Source organism: Cebus imitator, unplaced genomic scaffold, assembly GCF_001604975.1.
Source record: "Cebus imitator isolate Cc_AM_T3 unplaced genomic scaffold, Cebus_imitator-1.0 Scaffold67, whole genome shotgun sequence".
Lineage (NCBI taxonomy): Eukaryota > Metazoa > Chordata > Mammalia > Primates > Cebidae > Cebus > Cebus imitator.
The window spans coordinates 3,654,191-3,662,896 of NW_016107382.1; the positions used below are offsets into that span (position 1 = coordinate 3,654,191).

Here is an 8,706-nt window from a genome sequence, read left to right on the forward strand (position 1 = left end):
AGATACATAATTTACCACCCACTTCTTTTCTTATTAACAGCGCCGACTCATTAAAAACTTCCACTGCTCCTTCCTTTGGTACTAGTGATTCACATCACTGGGAGAGTAGAAATTATTCATCATTTAATCTTTAAGTAACTGCTTAGCAAAAAGGGCCAAGGTCTGACTGCTCCTTTGTATAACATTTGAGAGATTATATGAGAAGTTGCAAACATTTAAAAGTCCTCCGAGGACATTTAGAAGTCCTCCAAGGCGGGTAGATAGCTTGAGGTCAGGAATTTGAGACCAGCCTGGCCAACATGGCTAAATCCCGTCTCTACTAAAAATACAAAAATTAGACGGGCATGGTGGCGTGCACCTGCAGTCCCAGCTAATCAGAAGGCTGAGGCAGGAGAATTGTTTGAACCAGGAGACGGAGGTTGCAGTGAGTTGAGATCGCGCCACTGCACTCCAGCCTGGACAACAGAGTGAGACTCTGTCTCAACAAAACAAAACACAAAAAATAAAAGTCCTGTCCTGCTGTTTATATTTATCTATCCAATAAAATAGAATGTTTCAATATTAACTGGAGAGGAAAGGAAATAAAATCACTCTCCTGCCAAAAATTATAATGGTTATTACCTTAAAAGTTTGCTAAAGTGATAGGGAGACAATTCAAAACATCTTTTAAATAGCAAAGAAAGCATACTTATTAATTAACAAAATCATAAATATGCTATGAAGTATCAGTCTATTTTCTTAAAAATGAGATTAATAACAGAAAAACCTATGATATATAGATAGTATATGCAATATATAAATATATATATATATTTAACATATAGGTGTTGTCATATAGTTAGAATGTGCATGGCAGTTTGTGAAATACTTTGCACACACTCACTAATACATTTTTACCAGCTGAAGCACTAAATCTGAGCCTTATTCTTTCCTGAAATTTTTAAATTAAATATATGTTTAAGTTACTAAGTATAGTACATGAGAGATTTTTAAGTGAATATTCAAACATACAATTTTATGATTATCCACATTTTACTGATTATTATTCATCCTCAAAGGCCAGCAGAAGTCACAGCAAACCTTTGTACTATTTTGGTGCCCCAGACTTCAGCTCACATTGATCTGGGCCAATTGAGTCATGGTGGCAAAGCTCTTCCAACCTCAAACATTCCCTGTGTTTTGTAAATTTCCTTGTGATGATTCTACCTTAGTATTAACTGTGCCATGGAGTTTCAATTACTTCGCCTGAACCAGGCTAATCCCAGTCAGGGTCCCAGATGCTGTTTGTTTGCCACACTAGCAATACATTTTTAATTTCTACCATTTCTCATTTTCCAGTCACCTTTGCTCAGTCAACAAAAGAACCTCAGATTAAGAAATATTTAAAATTCAGCTTATAGCTTCTGGCCTTTATCAGTAAGCTAAAATACAGACTGTGATTGACTTTCAAGGACCTTTTCAGTTCTCACATTGCCAACTTCTCGTTGGACACTTAATCACTATTCTTAATAAAATTAGAATGCATTGTAAATGCTCACGATTATTGCACTTACTGTAATAGTTGCGTTGTCTAGCAATAATAGCTCATCTAATTCTCATACCAATTCAGAGACAGCTGCTCTTATTATCCCCACTTTGCAGATGAAGAAACTGATATATGGAGAAGTTAATTTTACCCCATTCATAGCACCTCTAAGAAATGTTATATTGTGAAGCCTCAGCTCTTAGCTGACACTTAGTATTTCTTCTGCATGGAACAATTTTACATTAAAATGTTATAATCCTGACACCTGTTCTCAAAGGTAATATATATATATGGCATCCCTGTTTAACATCCTTCAATGATCACTGCTACCTCCAGAATAAAGCATAAACCCCTTGATCTAGAATGTATATACTAAAGGGGCTCCCTATCCTTCTAGCTTCATCATGCTGTGCGTGTTCCATGCACACAGTTCTGTTCCTGTAGACTGACTGTCCCTGGACTTTTCATATTCCCTTGCCTTTGTACACTTGCAGTCACATCCTGAGACACCCCCCTCCATTGTGTCCATCTGGCAGGTTCCCACTCATGTTTCATGACTCAGTTCAAGCATCTCCTCTCTGGGCATTCTTCCCTGATGCCTAGCCACCAGGCAGAATTGTCACACCCACCTCTGTTTTCATGCACCTTCTTCATACATTTAGCACAACTCTGAATGTTTTATATTTTCAAAAAAGTAAAAACAAAAAGAAATGTTAGTTTCTCATCAGCGGTGAGCTCAAAAGCAACTATTTTGTCTTTCATCCTTGTCTTTTCAGCACTGAACAGAATACAACTGCTTTGAGAATAAGCAGAGGAATTGGACAAGTGGCATTAGTGGAGTCAAGCAATACACATCTCTTAAATACAAACTTTGAAAAGCTAGCACTTTGTGGTTGGCCAGACTGGATAACTATGAAGTCATTCACAAAGAGCAACTGCCATACCTTAATATGAGTTGACTGAAAAACTCCACGTGAAAGTCTCATTATACAGAAATTCTACCTGTTCACACAGTTCTGAAGTGGAGTTTGACACCTGCAGGACACTCCCTATAGCTCAGTATGGCTGGAAGGTTTGGTGAAGACAACTGGATGCAAAGCAGGGCAGGGTGAGGGCGAACCCTAAGGGTTCATATGCATGGGGTAAATGGAATTTTGCTTGAATACCTTACTACCCTATTTCCCAGTTAGAATATCTCTCCTTCTATCTCTGCACATCCAAATGCCACCCTTCATAGTTCATATGCCACTTCCTCATTAAGCCTTCGGTATTTCCTACCCAAATTTCTCCTCCTTTGTCTGCTCCTCTCTACAGATACTCATACTTTTATACAGCACTATCCCTTTGCACAAGTCTTACTTCACATATTAGAAAGAAACTCATTGAGGTCAACATCCTTCCCCCTCGCCACCCCACAGCAGCTAGCCTGAGCAGGATACACTGTAGGGTGAAGAAAAAGGCACTCTCCAGATTCTGCAATTATTTTAAACAAGTACTTCAACTAAAAATCAGTGGAATCAAAAAGTATTGAAACAAAATCATAATCACGTATTATAGCAATTCCAGGATAGACTTCAGGTGAGAAAACTTCTCACAGCCTTCCCAATATGCTAAATTTTTTACTTGAGCCCATGATCTGGATTAAGTTATCTAAAACTTTGACATAAATAGACATTTTTTTTGTTGCTGTTTTTAAAAGAGCCTCACTTTGTCACCCAGGCTGGAGTACAAGGGTGCTGTCAATGCTCACTGCAGTCTTGACCTCTTGGCCTCAAGCAATCTTCCCATCTCATCCTCCCAAGTAGCAGGGACTACAGGTGTGCACCACCATACCCAGCAAATTTATTTTTATTTTTTTGTAGACATGGAGTCTCACTATGTTTCCCAAGCTGGTCTCGAACTCCTGGGCTCAGGTAATCCTTTCTCCTCAGCTTCCTAATGTGTTGGGATTACAGGCATGATCCCTCATGCCTGGCCAACCATCTTGTTATTTATTATGAAGACATCACTTGTCTAGAGCAAGTTGTCAAGTTGCAAGTGTGTGAATTGCAATCACTTTCATCAAAAGCAAAGAAAAAATTTCAAATGCATCATACCAAAAATATTGGGAAGACAAAGCATTTTGGGGATAGAGACAATGAGGATATTAAGGCAAAGAGAAGATACATGTCTTCAGCAAGGAAGTTTGGACTTATTTGATTATAAACTATGTCTCAAAACCTATCAGTTTTCTATTTAAAAATGAAGGAAAAACAATAATGCAATCACATGCATAATTTTCAGACACAGTGAGACATTCCTCCAACGATTGGACATCAAAAGGATCAATAGGACAACTGATGTTCCTGAAGATTCAGCTACAGATTAAGAATGGTATAAGGTGCATGCTCAGAGTTGGCATTTTAATTTGAATCAGAGGTAATATCATCATTCTGAAATATATCTCTGAAAACATAAACTTCAAACATGAATCAGCCATAGTCATTTCATAATAATGCAGTATACTACAATGACACAGCATCACAAGAAAAACAAATACTGCATTTGTAATGTGAATGGCTGCCCTATATGCTAAAATATGCTTTATACTTTATGAGATATTTTCTCAGCAAGTTTCCATATATGGGCTTTGCCCTGGATTCTGCCAAGAGAAGAACCAGAACGTTGATAATCTCTCTTTCTCGCTTAAAATGTTCCTGCAGTTTGGTGGCTAACAATGAGGAACATGAGCGAGCTGAAGGGCATCCAGTCTTTTTGTGGTGAGACATTCATTCCAGTTGCCACCTCTGTTGGAGTCACACGCACTGTAAAGACTGAGTACAGGAAGGGATTTCTGGCAGCCAGAGAAAGGGGCAGTACCGCTGCCACACTCACAAAATTACCCTGCAGTATTTTCTCCCCTCCAACACCCAGCCATCCTAGAAGGAAGGAGGGATGGAAGGCAGGTGTTCAATAATAAAAATGATCAACAAGGACCAATATACATTTGCACTGTACTTTACAGTGTGAAGCCCTTCCTACTTAATCTGATATACAGTGAACCAAGGTCCATGATCAGCCAAGTTGGTCAGACAAATCATCATCCAGTGTAAGATCAATAAAGGCAATAGAAGTTAATACAAATTTTAAAAAACAAAATTAGCAAAGGCTGAAGTAATGGGACCGTAACAATCAAAAAACATTTTTCTAAGGAACTCTGTCTCCTAGAATTAAAAATTCAAACCCAATAAGATCATTCATTGAAAATACCAAGATTCCCAATTCCTTCTACAGGTCTAAAATCCCACGCACTTCATAACCCCAGAGCTCTAAAAATCCGAAAGTTATTCATAACCTGACCTGAAATAAAATAAGACTACAGCTCTTTATCCCATGGTATTAGTTTTCTATTGCTTCTGTAATAAATTACCATGAACTTAGTGACTTAAAACACAAATGTGTTATCTCATAGTTCTGGAAGTCAGAAGTTCAACGGAGTTCTCACTGGGCTAAAATTCAAAGTGCTAGCAAAACTGCTTTCTGTGCTGGAGCCTCTAGGTGAGAATATGTCTCCTTACATTTTTCACCCTCTGGAGGCCACCTGCATTTCTTTTACCAAGTTCTCTTCTTCCATTTTCAAAGGCAGGAAGGAAACATTCCTCTGACCATTTTTCCATCATCATATCCTCTGACCACAGGTAGAAAAGATCCTCTGCTTTCAAGGACCCATGTAATCAGATTGGGCCCACTCAAATAATTCAGGATAATGTCCCCATCTCCAAGGCCTTAAACCTAAGTTATATTAACAAAGTCCCTTTTACTATGTGATCTGGTTTGGCTATGTCCCCACACAAATCTCATGTTGAATTGTAGCTTCCATAATTCCCATGTGTCGTGGAAGGGATTCAGTGGGTGGTAACTGAATCATGGGGGTGGGACTTTCCCATACTGTTCTCGTGGTAATGAATAAGTCTGGAGATCCAATGGTTTTATAAATGGAAGTTCCCCTGCACACACTCTCTCTTACCTGCTGCTATGTAAGATGTGTCTTGCTTCCCCTTTGCTTTCCACCATAATTGTGAGGACTCCCCAGCCATGTGGAACTGTAAGTCCGTTAAACCTCATTCCTTTATAAATTACCCAGTTCTGGGTATGTCTTTATTAGCACTGTGAAAACAGACTAATATACCATGAAAAGTGACATATTCACAAGTCCTGGAGATTGAGATGTGGACATGGGGTAGGAAGGCAATATGCCACTACACCCACTTATTGTACATTTTCATGTATTTTCTTAAAGAAACAGCAACATTTTTAATCAAGGACTGCTTCCTTAGGCCACACTGAGGTTGATATATTAAGTACAGTGTGTACATGTGTATATGTGTACATAAAACTGTACATAGACATAAAAACATAAATCTTGTTTTTCTAAAATATGAAGAAATCCAAAGTGTGAAACACTTCTTACTCCTAGAATTTCAGACTGATCTGTATCCATCCTACTGGAACTTTCTCTCCTCTCCAGGTCAATCTCTGTCCATCCTCTTCAAAGGAGCAGTTGCTCTTTTTATATGTCAGATCCAAAAACACTGACTGGACTTTAAATATTGGTAGACAATGTCACTAAACTTTGAAGAACATAAAACTAAAGTCTACTCTCTCTTGCCTTCTTTTAACTTCCTAGCTGAAGATGCCTGGTGAGTTGAAATTAGAACCCCTCTCAGGGCATGACCATTAAATTCTCTTTTTGACTTCTTTCTTGACCTGTGGCTAGGCTAGAGGGGATCCATATTGAAAATGTACATATAGAAACATAAGCCAAAAATATGTGCTCCAAATGACTTTCTACCAAAGAGCCCTGTGTTATGGATAATTGGCACCATCTCAAGCTATTAATACATTGGTATTCTGATTATCATTTGACTGCTATTTCCTGCATGCATCTTCCCTGGGGACTCATATAGGGACAGAGGTGATTGGCAGGCCAGGTTCAGGTATTTCTGGGATCTTAACCATACTACTATCAAAACCACACCTCAGTTCTTAATATACAATAAACAAGCACTAATATCAAGAAACTTACTTAAAAGTTCATGAAATGCATTTTCCACTCTGACAAAAAAAAAAAAATCTGAAGTATGATAAAGACATTTACCCTATGGGAATATCCCAAATGAACATTTTTAGTTAGCTGGCAAAAAGGGGAAAAGTTACAGGTAATGGCATAATTTCTCAGGCAACTTCCTGTGACATTATTGAGAGTTTATCTGCTGTAGGCAGAAAAGCCTTTGTGGTTATTGAGGCCATAAAGAGGAGACCTTCAAAAGAGCATTAGCATTCATTAACAGTGTAGAACTCAGGATGATGCTCAGTTATGGTTACATGATCCAACCCAATCTTGTATTGAACACAGCCTGGCCATAGTAAATTGTAAAGTCTAGCTATAAATAAGAAACACTTTGAAAAATAAGTTTTAAATTTTTTAAATTAAAAATTAAATATATTCCAACTTTCTGAAGGGAAAGGAATATGTTTTATTTATTCTTGTATACCTATTATCTTCATCATAGTATAAATGACCATTACTATATATCTACAAATTTTATTTTTGCTTAAACATGTTTACTTCATGGAGTAAATTAATGCAATGCCCCATGTGTGATGCACATAAAACAAACACACCAGATGGGACCCGTTCTCTAACAAACAAACAAAAGCATGCTTATCAAAAGACACCTAAGAAAACACTCCTAGTTTCTATGTACATCTGCCATCTCTCTTTGTCTCCAAGAACTAGAAGTGGTTTAATTTCCACATATTTCATGAGGACCAGAAAAATCAGATCTATGTTGTTTATTCTCAATTCTAAAGGTAGTTCTTATTGCACACTGTGTGCTCAAACATAAAAATACCAGGAAGAACTAGTGACTTCATTAGCTTTATCCTGAGGCTTGTGATGCAACTAATTTGTGATGTACTGAAAACCAATTTCTGAATGATTACTTATTAGTTTCCCTGAGTCCTCCCGCATCACGCTTGTTCAGAGGGTACATGAATGTGTATGTCAAGAGCCAAAAAAGTAAAGGAAAAAATCAATTTCAATTCCCAGAGAGTGTGATATTGGCATAGATCAGTGAACCCCATCACTGTTTTATACCAAGATAACCTTAGAACTGAAAAAACTCTTGGAGGCAAGATTCCAATTGGTTACCCTACCTAACAAATTAAACAGCAAATGTACAAAAACTTTATGCTCTAAACCAAAAGACAAGTGGTGGCACATTTATGAAAATGGCCTAATAATCTCACCAATCTAAAGGCTCAAAAACTTTAAATCTATTATCAAAGGTTCCTGGTGCTTATATATATTAAAGATTCAGCCATCATTTAAATTTTTATGGGATGGATAATTTATTTACAGAAAATTAAACAGATCCATAAAGTAAAAAGTGAGGTCATCGTCTATTTTGGTTCTCCAGTCCACACCATTGTACCTGCAAGGAGGTACCAGAACTTTGTACATATACAGAACCTGTCTCAGCCCACAGTAATATCCAATTTTTAGGTTTTATAAGCCTTGTAATACAACAAGAGAAAGAGATTGATGCATATTGTTTAGAACCAGGCTTATGAAGGAAAACCTAGCAATACACATATAAGAACAAAGTACAAATTGACGAAGAATGGATATAGCATAATATCTCACCCAGGGCCTTATTTGGGTCATGTAATATTTGGGGCACTTTAATCTTACATTGTTAAGTAGATAACAGAAGAAAAGCTTCTATGACAACAAAACTTCATGCTGTAAAGGCCTTTTTGTGTGTATGTTGGAGGCAGGGGTGACTTGGGGGATAACCTGAAGGTAAACTATAATACCATCTCAAAAGTTTACCCAAGTTTCTGCTAAAATATGTCCCAGTCCTCAGCCCTCGAGGACTGCTGTCTTTTAAAGTTCCAAAAGAGTTGAATTTTTAACAGATATATTGCCAAAAAGAAGAGTTAAGATTGAGATCCAGGTTAGCAACTAATGAAAGAAGAGATATTGTATCTTCTGCACTCATGATAGGCAATGTCTACAGAGGATTCATTCCCAGGAGTTAAAACTATAAAACAAGGTCAAATGTTAGCTCTTCACTGCGGCAAATGCAAATTTAAATAGCATTCTGTCAACTAGAACTCTATTAACTGGCACTTCT

The 8,706-nt window shown here is 37.5% G+C and overlaps 1 long non-coding RNA gene across 1 annotated transcript in view; it reads right to left on the reverse strand.

Annotated features, from left to right (window-relative positions):
* Positions 1-8,179: 8,179 nt before the first annotated feature.
* Positions 8,180-8,706, reverse strand: part of LOC119471629 — an 8,247-nt gene continuing 7,720 nt past the window's right edge. The window contains exon 3 of the long non-coding RNA XR_005200690.1: positions 8,180-8,706. This exon is cut by the window's right edge and continues 622 nt beyond it. This is a non-coding gene — a long non-coding RNA (uncharacterized LOC119471629).